The 15,490-nt window shown below is 37.2% G+C and overlaps 1 pseudogene; it reads left to right on the top strand.

Moving 5' to 3' along the window:
* The first annotated feature begins 8,509 nt into the window (after positions 1-8,509).
* On the top strand, positions 8,510-8,788 carry LOC107526941 (large ribosomal subunit protein eL36 pseudogene; annotated as a pseudogene).
* The last annotated feature ends 6,702 nt before the right edge of the window (positions 8,789-15,490 follow it).

Below are 15,490 nucleotides of genomic sequence, written 5' to 3'. Positions count from 1 at the left end.
GCAAGTTCAAGCCTGGGTTACCTGGCTCTGAAGCATAGTTTTCCCTACTCAAACTGGGACAGGAGAAAGAGGACACTGGGTTCAGAACCAAAAGATGCAAGTCCCCAACTTAGCTTTCCTATTCACTGGTTATATAAACTTGGACAAGTCACTTAATAACTCTGTGCCTCAATTTTATTGTCACTAAAATGGAGCTACTAGAACCTGTCCAGGCAACCTGACAAAGTCACTTAAATGAGATCATGGCTGTGGCTGCCGTTTATAACTCTGTAAATGTTATGAATGTATTGTTACTAAACAGAAAAAACCCAAAGCATCTATGTATTATTAGCCGCCAGGGCAGATTCTAGACAAAATTATGAGATAGGCAATATTGTTATTCAACAGCTTCTACTATTCTCTCTGTAAATGCTTCTCATTTTAAAAAACATTTGCTTCTGCTTTGTCCTGACCATGATGCAATTCCCTTTCTTGGCACTCTTTTCTTGTACCTCCATCAAAACTTACTGATTTTATGTCCCGTTCCCTCAGGTTTCTCCTCTCTGCTAGAGCATTAATAAGTAATTCAAGCTGATAAACCATTGTCTATGACTGAGATCCCTGTAGCTGTTCACTATAATGATAATCCAAAAGGCAAAAACTAAAGAAAAAATTTTAGGCACCAGGAAAACAAGTGAGAAATAAATTTGTACACAAGAAATGTTCTGGTACTGTTCAAATAATCCACAGAAAAACAAGCACCTTCAGACACTACATAACTTATATAAACTTTTAGAATTTAGCATTGAATTTTAATTTACAATAATAATGATTTTAAAAGAAACACCTGTGGATTCTATTCAAAACTGAGAATATTAATAATATTACTAAGCTCTTTCTCAAGTTTTATAGACAATGGTATTTGCCCTAGTAAATATGCCATAAGACAAAACTTCTTTGTTAATTTATTATTTTTGCAGGTGCCTTACAAAAACAAATGGTTTCCCTGTTTTCCCTTAATGGTATACACACCGATCCTAGCTCTGATCTACCTTTTTGATATTTATCATCAGTATGTCCGCGTGAGCCAACACATTCTGGGGAGTTTTCACACCCAGATGGAGCCTCAGGATTTGCTGGGACCCCATTCATTGCAGCAGAAGACTGAGGCAGGAAACCTGGGTGTCGACGGCTGCCACTGTCTTACTTTGGACAAGTCAAAGCCTCTTCTCCCTCCAGTGTATAATAAAGGATGTAAAGTCAGTGATCTTTTCAGGGAGTCTCTTCTCAGTCTATGTTTCTCTGAATGCTAAGGAATCCAGTCAAGCTTTTTTTTTTTAATCCTCACCTGAGAATATTTTTTCCATTGCTTTTCAGAGAGAGTGGAAGGGAGAGAGGGGGGGGAGTGAGAGAGAGAGAGAAAGAGAGAAACATCAATGTGAGAGAGACATATTGATTGGTTGCCTCCTGCACACACCCCAACTGGGGCAGGAGATTGTAACTGAGGTACATGCCCTTGGCCGGAATCGAACCCAGGACCCTTCAGTCCGAGGGCCAATGCTCTAACACTGAGTCAAACCAGCTAGGGCTCCAGTTAAGTTTTTGATGAACCAAGGCACAGTTTCACCTGGAAAGAATATTCTGGAACTCACAACTCTCATATTCCCTTAAATTCTTTAGATGAATCTCAAATAAATGACAGCTTTCACTTTTACATGGGAATCTTATGAGAAAAATAAAATTGTTAATGACCTAAGGAGTTTCTAAGATATGAGACCAGGAGTCAGATATCAACATAAATGATTCCTAATATAGCATTTTTCTAACAGTTGGTCTCTCTTCTGCACTGTTTAGCTGCTATGAGATATTGGGTTGCTCTTCTGAACCACCCCCAGGCTTTCTGAAGAACAAGTGCTCTCAATATTATCTGAACTCAAGTGCCTTGAAGCATTAAAATTTATGAGCACAAATAGATTTAGAATTTATCTAAGATGTTTGTTGGTGCAGAGAAGATCTCTTTTTTAGAGCCAGATGTTTGTTGAAAGTAAACCAAGACCATTTAAGTTTTTATTTTTAATTAGGATTATGAGATCTTAAAAGGGTTTTTATTCTGGCTTCTGGAAAACAGCACAATTTGTACTTCCTGTCCTAAATTTATTTCAGATATTTAAGGGTAATAGTATGCCATTATTTAGATGATCTTGTTTTATTTGGGGTGACCAAGTGCAGAGCCGAGATGCAAATCTGGTTACAGGCCATTTATGTGTGAAGTGACCCAAGGAAGCAGACAGAATTAGGGAAGAAGTTTAAAGTCTATTTAAGGGATGGAATCAAGGGTACTGCAGACAGTTAGGGCTCAATTACATTAGTAGTAGGAGGTGACTTGGGACTCTTCACCACATAGGCAACTAAAATCAAGGTTGGGCCAAAAGCAATTGTTTGAGATCTTGTATGAATGCTTCACCCAGTTGGTGATTAATTGTGGTCTCAAAACTCAATATGCCTCCTCAATAGAAAGTGATATTATAATGGTTAGTAACAATTTTTAAATAAACATTCATTTATATTATACAATCACATCTAAACTTATTCCTGAGACCCTATGACCAGCACACACATTTCATGTAGAGTCAAACTCAGAAGCATTTAAGCATTTAAACTCATTTTAAGAACTCAAAAGTATGCTACAGATAATTCCTTCCAGCCCTGCTAAGATAGTTGTGGTAGCCATTAAACTCAGAACCATCCAATCTATCTTTCTTACTATAAGACAAAAAGCAGAAGGAATGTAAAAGAAAGATACTGATGTCAATATTTATTTACATTTTACCAACTATTCTGTGCTAAAGGCTTTAACATATATAACCACAATAATGTCTATTTACATCTCAGTATAACTAATGAGAAAACTGATTCTCAAAGAGAAACTTGCCCAATTTCATCACACTTTCATTGTTAAACTGTTTAACAGTCATACAAATTCAGGTGCAGATCTGTATGACTGTTCAACTTTTACTGTTTCCTGTTTCCACTATGTCAAAGATAAGAAAACATTTTCTATGAAGGGTAAATAGTATATATTTTAGGTTTTGTGGACCATGCTCTGTCACAACTCTGATGTTGTAATATGAAAGCAGCCATAGGCAATAAGCAAATGAGAGGATGCGGCTGTCTTCCAATAAAACCTGTATTTACAAGAAACAGGTTGTGGGCCAGATTTGGCGCATGGGCCATAATTAGCCATCTAGACTATGCCATCTAACAAGAACAATGATAATAACTACAACAACTACAACAACATGCATGACTATTGCCATCACAACTATTTATATGAGCCCTTATTGTGTTAGGTACTTTAACATATCACTTCACTTAATCTTTACAAAATCAACACTACATTCTTCCTATTATTATCATCTCCCTTGTATATAAGGAAACCGGAAATTAAGTGGCATGCCCAAGCTCACACATAGTAAGTGGTAGAGCTGGGTTTTAAATCAACATCCATATTCTCAGCTATTTGCTCTGTTTCTTCCCTTATCCAGAAATGCAAGAGCACACCTCCATCATGTCTCCATTGTGTCTGAGGCTGCATTGTCTGAGTTAAACAGAACTCTAAACTTGTGAATGTACAATTTCTCTTAAAGTCCCTAACTTGTAAATTAGACTTTGCTGAATAAACAGAATGTCAAGCCATAAGTATAGCTCACCATCAACATGATCAATTCTCTATGTAAAGTATCATTCCTGATCTTACAGGATATAACCATGCTACATTGACTGCTCCCTCTTCTCTTGGCTCATTTTCATGCCCAGAGAATGCAACATTAAGTTCCTCTTAAATGAAGGGAAAAAGTAATAAACTCTATGTCTTTCATACCAGTAGAATTATAGTCAAAAATAAAGTTTTGATATATCTTTTCTATGTCTTGCACTAATGAATAAAAGAATAAATTTGAGCTGAGAAAAAAAATACTACTTAAAATGAATGTTAGATGTGCTGGTTAGTTGGACAATTTCCCTCACGTTCCTTCAGAGAATATGAGGTTTAATTGTCAGGATACACATAGCAATGAGTAAGCAGGAATCACTAACATCAAATAAGGCTCACAGAAGTCCAGAAGGAAGACCACAAGCAGTCACACCAAATCTAAGGCTACCTGAGGTTACACAGGCACAGGTTCCTCCAGTTTCTTCAGAGGGCTTGATTACCATGGGACTCAGCTACTCTTTCTCTCAGCCTGTTCCCTGTGCCTCTTTTACTCCCCCTACTCCTATCATTTGGCTTCCTGGCAGCTCCTACTTACTTTTAACATCATCTTTCATGGTCCCCCATGACCTCTCTCTACCTCATGGTCTTTCATCTTCTACACCTACCACCAATTACTCAACCTTTTATATACTCCCCTGTCCAGATTTCTGAGAGGATGATAGGGTTGGTCCACCTTCTCCCAGTTTGGAGAAAGATTTTGTTCTAAGCCCCCTCTAGATGCCCTTCTAATCCAATCAGCTGTGGTGAACTGTGCAGAATGTTCCCGCTAATGGGTCCCTGGACAGAAGAGTTTTCACACAAGAGGCTAAGAATTGTTCAGCACTGTGTCTAATCATCACCATATCTGAAAATGGAAAGAGTCTATTGACTTATGTCCTGGGAAGGGTAGCCATCTCTTTCAAGTAGCTCTCGCGTTTCTTACTTTAAATTTTTCCCTTCTAATACAACTATCTCCAATTTCCTGTTACTTAGTCTTTAAAATAAAATGTCACACTTTAAAGAAACTTCACACTTTAAAGAATGTCCCCAAAAGTGAGCCAGCAAATTTTCTTTTATGGGTCAATCTGCAAAATAGTCATTGCTGAAAAATACAAGAGTTTAAATATGAAATTTAAGAAATACAATGGACAGGGTATGAACAAATTTAATGATGCTTTTTCAACACTTGCCCTCAGAAGTGTGATTTGATGATCTCAACAAGCAATCACAGTGAACCATGATTAAAATAGCCATGTTACAATCTAAAGAAAATTAGACAATTCAAGAGGAAAAAATCTGCCAAGGCTCAGTAGAAGAGAAAAACATTTAGTAGCTAAATTAGAAACACTTATGTCATTGGGGTAGTCTTCCAATCACTGATACGCTGATGTTATGGAGACATACCTAGGAGAGGAAAGACCCAGATTATACCTGCAGCCGTCAGTAGAATGCCCAGCTTACACCTGTGAGCAGAGAATGGATTTAATTATCCACAAAATGGAGCTCTAAGAAGAAATGAGGGAAGACTATAGGGTGTTAATAAAAGTAAGTTAATAGCACAGCCGGGTGTGGCTCAGCAGTTGAGTGTCGACCTAGGATCCAGGTGATTAGGGTTTGATTCCTGGTCAGGGCACATGCCTGGGTTGCGGGCTCAATCCCCAGTCGGGGGCATGCAGGAGGCAGACGATTAATGACTCCCTCATCATTGATGTTTCTATCTCTCTATCCCTCTCCTTTCCTCTCTCTGAAATCAATAAAGATATATTTTTTAAAAAATAAGCTAATAATGGTAAGGCCATTATGGAAAAGTTGTATTTTAAATCTAATGCTAAAAGATTTAGGAAGATGTTAGAAAGACATGGGCTTAGGAGTTATGTAGGCATTACTTCAAATTCTGCCTCTACTACTTACTGACTGTAAGAAAAAATTGCTTAACTTCTGTGAGCCTCATCTGTTAAATGGGGATGATAATACCTTTGGGATTGTAAAAATTGGAGGGAGGTCCTTGAACAGGGTGTGGTGTATCTTAGAACATATGACAACTATTAACATTATTAGCTAGAGAGCAAAGAAGTAACTCTTCTTCTTGGGAGGACCAGCCTGCCTATATCCCACAGAAATGGGGACAAAAATGAAGGCAAAATGACCTCTAGAGCTAACAAACCATGGGCAAAAATTACACATGAGGTTTGGCAAGCCTCTCAAACTAATCTATTTCCATCTTGTTTTTCCCATTGTGTTTATATAGTACAGTGAGTTATCAAAAAAAACCCAATCGGCTATTGTTGGGGGCTCCTTTGCCAGTATAAACTTAAAAGGAAGTCATTTCCTTTCCCTACCTCTACCTGTCTCTAAAGCTCCTTCCTATGAGAGAGCTGGTAAACATTGGGGTTATGTCATATCAGAAGCAGAGAGAATGGAGACTAATGCTTTAAACTGTACTGGCTGTAATGGCCTGCACCAAGGTTTCCCCAAGATTTGGAGAAGTACAGCGGTGAACTGTACACTTCTTTAAGTGACAAAAATCTGCCCTCTGCTCTGTCCAGGACCCTGGGAGCTAGTAAGGCCTGTCAGGCAGCCAATAAATGGCAGACCAGGAAACCAGACACCTTAGTAAAAGAACTCCAGGCCCGATGCTGGCATGGAGGGAGTGATCTTCCTAGCTTTCCAACACTGCACGACCATAGACACGAGCATTTAAACGTTTCTGAAGTACAACCTTTGAATTCTTGTAAAGTAAGGGGATGGGCCCACTGGTAACAGTGACCAAACTAGACTTTTCACCAGCCTTTGAGGTGGGAAGAAGAAATCAGGCCCAGATTTATTTTTACTTTAAAAAATAGGTAATTATTTTTGTTCTTATGTGTCATTGTATACAGTTATAATAAAAAGGAAGAATGATGGAATGTTACATTTCCTTCTCAAATATGTCCTCTGGTGATATAAGACTGTCAGTTCTGCCTGCCCATGCATAAGGTGGCTTCCTTTTGTTCTAGTTAAACTGTCCTTGGTCAGAACAATCCTGTTTTCACTGAGGAATCCTTATACCACTGCCTAACATTTTTTTGGCATCATCTGTCCAGCAACCACAGCTTTCCAGAGCAGAATTATAAAGAGAAAAGTGTGAAAAGAGCTTCTAAGCTGCCAAAATAATTTTCACTAAGGCCATAGACAAAACTCTTCCCTTTATTCCATAGAAAATGCCCTCAAACCCTGAACCAGAGTCAGTCATTGATGTGATAACAAATATGTCACCCACAACTTTTATATACTTGAAGTCCCACATATCTCAGAATTGTCGTAAGGATCATGGAATGAAGTGCTGTTAATTGCTATTGCCTGGTTTCTTGTTACAAAATAGATAAGGGACAGAAAATGGGAAAACAGGGAGGAAATAGGATCTAAGGAACAGCTGAGGTATGTGGCCACCATTATCAAGGGGTAGACAGAAAAACTACAAAGTGGGCAGTGGAAAAAAAATCACCGTAGGTCAGTGATTTTCAACCAGTGTGACACAAGAAATTTTAAAACATGCAATACATGATTATTTAGTCAGGGGCACTGACCTTTTTCCCCTTAGATTCTCAAATAAAAAAAGTGACAACAGCCAACACAACAATAGCCATCTGGTGAAAATGAATCAAAATTATACCCCCTTTTTTTTGGTCAGGTTGGCAAAAAATATATTTGTTGGTGTGCCGCAGAATTTTATTAGTTAGTTTATGTGTGCCATGAGATGAAAAAGCTTGAAAATTGCTGCCTTATGTCAAACAGTTTCATTCCTGGCTACAGATCCCACATGCTTCAAAGGCCTTCAAAACAATGGTGCTCAGTCTTCAGAATAGCTAGAGAGTTGATTTAAAGCACAGATTCCAAGGATCTGTCCAGGTGACTCAGTTGGTTGGAGCATGGTCTCCATACAACAAGGTTGTAGTTTCAATCCCTGGTTGGGCCACATACAAGACTCAACCAATGGATGAATGCATAAATAAATGGAACAAGAAATCATTGTCTCTCTCTCCCTTCCTCTCTCTCTAATCAACAACAAAAAAATTTTTTTTAAGTGCAGATTCCAGAGCCTCCTTCTGGAATTCTCCTTGGAGCTATCTAGGGTTGGACACAGCCATATGAAGTTTTTTGTAGGACTCTGGGTGTTTCTTCAACAGTTTGTCCATAGACCACTTTTCAGGAAACACTGACCTGAAGGTGTGACTATATTCCTTCAATTCACATTTATTAAAAATATACCCAGGCCTGGCCGGGCATGGCTCAGTGGCTGAGCATCGACCTAGGATCCAGGAGATCACAGTTTGGTTCCCGGTCAGGGCTCATGCCCCAGTTGCCGGCTTCATCCCCAGTTGGGGGTGTGCCGGAGGCAGCCAGTCAATGGCTCTCTCTCATCATTGCTGTTTCTATCTCTCTCTCTTCCTCTCCCTTCCTTTCTCTGAAATCAATAAAGTTATATTTTTAAAAATAATAATAATAAAATTAATTAATTAAATAAATAAAAACCAATAATCTATTCTTAAAAGCAAACCAACACACACCCAGGTCCCAAGTTGGACACTGGGAAACAGAGAATAGGGAGGCATGGTCTCTGCCCTCAGGAAGACCACAGCCTAGCTGCAAATACAGACAAGTAAATAAAATCTGCAATAGTGTCATTAATGCTATACAGGCACATATTTATATATAAACTAGCCACATTGGCAATACAAAGAAAAGAATTATAAACTCGGTCAGCCTTTCTGCTGCAGCAGGCATTGAAGAGCAGAAGCCATGGCTCTGAGCTACCCAGTGGCAATGGGCCTCAACAGGGATCACAGGTGACCAAGACCATCAGCAAGCACACTAAGTTCATGAGGGACATGATCACAGAGGTGTGTGGCTTTGCCACATTTAAGCGGCACCATGGAGCTACTCAAGGTCTCTAAAGGTAAGAGGGCCCTGAAGTTCATCAAGAAAATGGTGGGGACACACATCCATGCCCAGAGGAAGAGAGAGGAGCTGAGCAATGTGCTTGTAGCCATGAGGAAGGCAAGAGCCAAGAAGGACTGAGACCTGTCCTTCTTGTGTAATAAAACCTGTTCAGAAAATAATAATAATAATAATAAACTCTGCTTCTATTGGGCTAAGAAACTTTCCTTGATGAGGTGTTTGAGTTGCATCATGCACAAGTATGAATTCACTAAGCTGATGTGAGAGAAAGGGCATTTTATTTCATTTTTTTCATAACTATTATTTTATTATAATCATAAGTAAATTGCTATTCTTCATAGTAATTTCTGACAACGGAATAATGACCTAAGCGCACTGTGTAACATCTGGTATACCTTCTATAGACTAAAAATCAATTAGAATTTTTAAATTTTTTTAATGTAACATCTGCATAACAATTTTATTCAAAGCCAAATTACGTGCTCTTCCTGTTGATGATGTAGGAAGATACATTTAGGACATTTTATTAACAGATGAGCCTAGATTTGGAAATAGTAAGGATGATCAGTGAACTGTAAGCCTTAGGTTGAGATTGAAGAAGGAGAGAGAGAGAAATAACCAAAGACAATGTGAAACTGTACAGGTAGGAGCCAAATCAATGAGAAACCAAAATTGGAAAATTTCATGTTAGGAATCTCTCCAGTGGGCAGTGGTGGGGCCACTGACTAAACTAGTGAGACAGCATCAAAGTGGACCTTTGATCACTCAGGTGCCAGTGGAGCCCACTGTTGAAGGTAAAGGTGTAGAAGGTAAAAGTGTTGAGGGTTGCATCTGCACAGGTCAGAGTCTTATCTAAAGCAATGGGAGACAAAATGTTGAAATTGTTCACTAGTGTAAAGGTAGAATTGGAAATGAGAGAGCTGAAGCATCAGGTCCTACAGAAGCTATTATACAGCAGGCCCATGATCTTTTAACCCCAATTCCAAAATCCTTTATCCTCAATTCCAAAGGCAAAAAGTTCTGAACACTAAAGAAATAATTCTTATTAACTGATTTTCTAGCAAAGCCTGACTGTCCTAAAGTTCTCTGTGGCAGTACCTGCCCTAAACTGACATGAAACTATGCATAATTTTTAGTTACCCTGCTTGGTGTGACTATTTGCATGTTTCACTGCAGAAATATAAAGGGGTCTAATTCCTGGAAGCTGTTCTAGATCCTGCTGGTGATGTTATAGGATGTGTGGTTTAGGGTCCAGATTACCTTTATAAAACCAGAACCATCTGAATGCATAAACTTAGCAGCAGAGAAAACAGATCAACAGGACTTAGTGGTGCACACAGTGGAGAGGAAGAAATCTTGTTTCCGGCGTGGGTTCAGGACAAAAAAGACTATCACTATCTGGAATAAGGAAGAAGAAGCCAAAAGATTAAGGAAAATTCCATAGGAGTTTAGGAATTTTCTAATTCAAATTATTTACTTTTTAAAAATAGTGCTTATATGGGTGCACTATACATACCTAAAAATCTGCGTGTCTGGAATATCAAACCTCTTCAAAAGTCGATAAGTGTAGTGCTTTAGAGCTTACAGAACAATTTCCTAGAATTATTGCACTAGTCCACAGAACAACCCTATGGCATTTTTGTTTTCATGTGAAAAAGCATTTAGTTTATTTTTTACATATGTTGTGTTTCAGAAAATATATTCAATACCAGACAAGCCTCTATGTGCAGGGGAAGGCTTAATATTCTGGGAGAAATCATCTAAGAGCCACATGTGGTCTAATTAGTTGTACTGCCACTTCAGTGTGAAAAATGTTGAAATTTATACTGAATTCATCAATAATACAGAATTATTGGGCTGCTATAGAAAAAATAAAAGGCAGCCTGTACCTCTCTTCCTTCAAGCATTCTAACAATACAGTTGGATCACTGTTTTCTCTTCAATCAATAAATTTTTCTCTTCTAAAAAATGCACCATAATCTATAACTATATATCTGTTAACCTCAATTGTATTTACATCTCAATCTACTGAGTCAAAAACAAATTTAATTGTCCCATTCTTGATTGCAGCAGTCCTTTTAACATTTCTTGCAATGTTGATTTGGTGGTGATAAACTCCTTTAGCCTTTTTTTTTTTTTTTGTCTGGGAAGAGCTTTACTTCACCATCTATTTTGAATGGTAGCCTTGCTGGATAGAGTAGTCTTGGTTTCAGATCCTTGTTTTGCATTACCTTGAATACATCATGCCATTTCCTTCTGGCCTGTAGAGTTTATGATGAGAAGTCAGTTGACAGTCTTATGGGATCTCCTTTGTAGGTAACAGATTGCTTTTCTCTTGCTGCCTTTAAGATTCTCTCTTTGTCTTGAATTTTTGGCATTTTAATTATGATGTATCTGGGCATGGGCCCCTTTTAATTATTCTTGCTTGGGTCTCTGTGCCTCCTGAACTTGTGTGACATTTTTCTTCACCAGGTTAGAGAAGTTTTCTGCCATTATTCCTTCAAACAGGTTCTCTAACACTTGCTTACTTTCAACCTCCTCTAGGACTCCTATGATGCGAATATTGTTATGTTTCATGTTGTCCCACAGCTTCCTGAGACTGTCCTCCTGTTTTTTAATTGTTTGTCTTTTTGGTTCTCTGATTGGGTGATTTTTTTCTACCCTGTCTTCTAATTCTCTGAGCTGATCCTCAGCTTCCCCTAATCTGATGTTCATTCCTTCCAATGTATTTTTTATTTCTGCTTTGTCATTCTTAATATCCTTCATAGTTTTCATGTCTCTTCTCATGCTGTTCAATATCCTTATGATCAGTATTCTGAACTCTATATCTGATAGATTGCTTATCTCCATTTTATTTAGCTCTTCTGGAGAATTATTTTGTTCTTTCACTTGGGGCTTGTTTTTTTTTGTCTCCCTATTTTGGCTGCCTATTTGGATTTGTTTCTTTGTATTAGTAGATCTCCCAGTCTTTTGGATGGTCTCTGGCACAGGCCAGTGTCAGATGCTGTTTTGTGACTGGCCTTGAATACCCTATTTGAAGCTTTCTGCACTGCACAGTTTGTGGTTCTCTGTGCTGGGGCTGGGTGTGTTTGGAAAGGACCAAGATGCACACCAAGGTCTGTTTTTCCAATCCCTGGGTCCAGAAGCAAATCAGGCAGACTAAAAGCACCCAGAGGTTGAGTGCTATTCATTCTCTTAATGAGCCTCAGGCTGTAGAGACGCCACAAGGTGGAGTGAGAGATTTTCAATGGGTAAGGCAATTGTTTCCTCTCTAGGCAAAAGCTCCTTGGAAGATAAAATGTCTGCCTGAGAAAGACGTCCTTTGCTATATGGCGTAATTGTTCAGATAGCTGCCCTCTGAGCTCTATCCCCCAAGCACTTTTGGATTTTTCTCACACAGCTCTAGTCCCTCTGCTAGAGCCCAAGGTGAGTGGCTACACACAAAACTTTGTGGATTAGCTCTTTAAGAGGGTGCCTGCATTTCCAGCTGTCTCTCCCTGGCAGACAGAAACATGGCTGCATTTCACAGCCAGCTATTATGTGTGCACCTTTCTCAGTTCTGGCGCTCTTGGCTGGAAAGCCCAGCCTAGGGTTTAGACCCCGAAGTTGTCAGTGGGAACCCCCACAGTTGAGATATTCCTCTGCACCTTCAGCTGCTGCCTGTGGGAGCCCAATCAGCCCTCTTGCACCTCTGCACTTTCTACCAGTCTCTATGCTGTGTCTGCTTTACATTCTTGGTTATGAGGATGTTCTCCAGCTAGTCTTCAGTTGATTATTCAGGCTACTTTTTCTATATTTTAGTTGTAATGCCAGTTTGATCCTGGCAGAGTGTCAGTGTAGCTTCCACTAATTCTGCCGCCATCTTAGAATCTCTGGTGTAACATTTTAATTCTGAGTTTTAAAAGCCAGGCAGAGGCATTTGGTCTTGATGTAATATGAACTGGCAGTAACGCCACATTTTCTCCCATTTTGTTTGAAAATTTTTCAAATATACAAAACAGCTGAAAGAATTGTACACTAAGCATTCTATATGCTTCAACAGGAGTCTACAATGTATGTGTTACTGTTTTCTTTATCCCTATCTAATCATCACTGTACCTAGCTGTTAATCCATCTTGTTGTTTGGGATTATTTAATTGTGATAGTGTTTTAATTCTCATTCTTCCAGATGAAACTTGAATCACTTGTCAAATTCCACAAGAATACTTTGGAATTTTAATGGGTATTACACAAAACGGCAATCAATTTGGAAGAAATTTACACTTCTTAATTACCTGGTTTTCTTCTCAGGAAAATAGTCTCAGTAATGTTTTATGTTTTGTATTTTACATTTCCTCCTTCTATGGGTTTCTCAAATTTATGACCAATGTTATTCTTAGATATTTTGTCAACAATGTGAATATCTTTTTCCCCCATTTTATATTTCTGACTAGTAGCCCAGATCTTTCCTTTCATACTCATGCTTAGCCAGACTTCACTTGTATGTGTCTTACCCAAAAACCCATTATAACCTGGACTGACAGTGCCAGATGAGGAGACAGTATAAACCCACACACTCGCATTTTTCTCAACAGCCAATTTTTAAATTATTCATAAGAAAAGACATGTTTCTCAGTATTTATACACTCTTTTGTCGACCTAACACTTGCTCAAAAAAGTTAGAGTCAAGGGAATAAAAGACCTGGCTACTAACAAAAAAATAATAGCCCAAATTAAATATATGCTCTTATTCAATAGCTGGTAGCATTCATTTCCTGAATTAACTATTTCTTTTCTTCTGATCAAATAAAAAGCTAGATACAAAGACTGGTTATTTAAAATAAAAAATAAAAAACAGTGAGTGTGACAAAATGTTCATTTTTATCTAAATAGAAAAGCAAGTGGAAAGCTTGGCATGTATTTTTAGCAGCTCAGAGCTGGCTTTCTCTTTAGTTATAGTCTATGATTCAACTATGAATAAACAACTTTAGAATATTTATTTTACAGCTATGCAGTTATATAAATATTTTCACTTCCTTTTAAAATTCATTTTATATTTAATAGATTCATACATTTTATAAATCAAACAAGTATAATTTGGAATCTCACTGCTTCCTGTTCACTTCCTATAATTTCATATATTTACTTCCCATAATTTATTTATAGATAGCACACTTTAGTAGATTTGGATATATTCCCAGTATTTCTTTACACAAATACAAATACCTATTTATAGTTTTTTACTTTTATATACAAAGATAGCATACTACATACATTGATCTACAATTTGCTATTTCTTTGAACTAGAGATTGTTTCATTTTTATATACAAAGAACTTCCTCATTCTTATATAAGGCTATGTAGTATCCCATTTTGTGAGGTATACTGTAGTTTATTTAACTAGCCCTTTGCTAATGGATATTTGAGTTGTTTACCTTGCTTTTGCTATTTTAAACAATGCTGCAATGCTTGGATGCATAATATTTTATATATATGCAGTCATTTTATGAGGTTTATAGTGTATGTAGATTTAATGTTAATCATAACAAGATCTAGAAGATTGAGGAGTGGGGAAAAGGGCTATATCTCTATAAAATTCTTATATTTTTCATAAAGTGGCATAATATTAAATCAAGGTAGGCTGTGATAAATTAAGAATGTATACTGTAATTCTTACAGAAACCACATAAAAATGCAAAGAGGTAAAAACTAAAAGTTCAATAGAGGAATACTAAATATTGAAAATAACTTAGTAAATCCCCCCAAAAAAGCTAAAAGGAGAATCAGAGAAATAAAAAACAGATGAGACAAATAGAAAATAAATAGCTAAAGTATAAACCTAAATCCAGGGATATCAATACTTATATTAAATATAAGTAGACTAAACATTCTAGTTAAAAGGCAAACACACTTCATAATAATGCAGGATCAATTCATCAGGAAGGTATAACAATAGGAAATGTTTGTGTGTCTAATACCAGAGCTTCAAAATACATGAAATAAAAACTGAAAGAATTAAAGAAAAAATAGATAAATATACAATCACGGTTGTACATTTTAATACACTTTTCTGAACAATAAATAGAACAACTTTAAACTAACTACACAAAAATTAGTAAAGGTTTGAATCCGAACAACTTTATCAACCAACTTGACCTCATCAATATTTATAAATAGCATACTCAACAAACACATAATACATATTATTTTTAAGTGCACATAGAACATTCACAAGATAGACATTATGCTGGGTCATAAAAATGTCTTAATAAATTTCAAAGGATTAAAATCTTTACAGTATATTCTCTGACTACAAGAGAATTAAATTAGAAATCAACAACAATAGATAGCCAGAAGATGGAAAGTAGGATTACAAGTATGGAAATGGGGGAAGACTAGAACTTTAACTGCGGTATTGGATAGGAACTGGGAATATCAGTATGGACTTATTAAATTTAATATATAAAGATAAAAATAGACATAAATATAGAAATGTATATCTATAGGAATGTGTGTGCATGTATGTGCATGTGTATGTCCATCAGTTTGGTCTCCTGAAGACCCAGAAACAATTACATACCACAAGCAAAGAACACACTTAGCATCCAGATCTCAATTTACAAAAACGGGCCTCCTTGGAAAAAAGGCTGACTAGCACTGGGGCAGGCATAAGCCTACAACATCTTGTTACTTCAGAAAGTAAAAAATTTTTCAAAGAATGATGAGCCACCAATAAAAGTTGGGACAATTCAAGCATCAAAATAAATAATCTTAGTAATAAAATACATAATCCATTGAGAAATAAAAATGCATGAGTACATTCTGATGCAAATAATTAAATAC

Source organism: Miniopterus natalensis, chromosome 2, assembly GCF_054644295.1.
Source record: "Miniopterus natalensis isolate mMinNat1 chromosome 2, mMinNat1.hap1, whole genome shotgun sequence".
Taxonomy (NCBI): domain Eukaryota; kingdom Metazoa; phylum Chordata; class Mammalia; order Chiroptera; family Miniopteridae; genus Miniopterus; species Miniopterus natalensis.
Note: the sequence above shows the minus strand (reverse complement) of the source record. Positions and strands in the feature narration are given on the sequence as shown.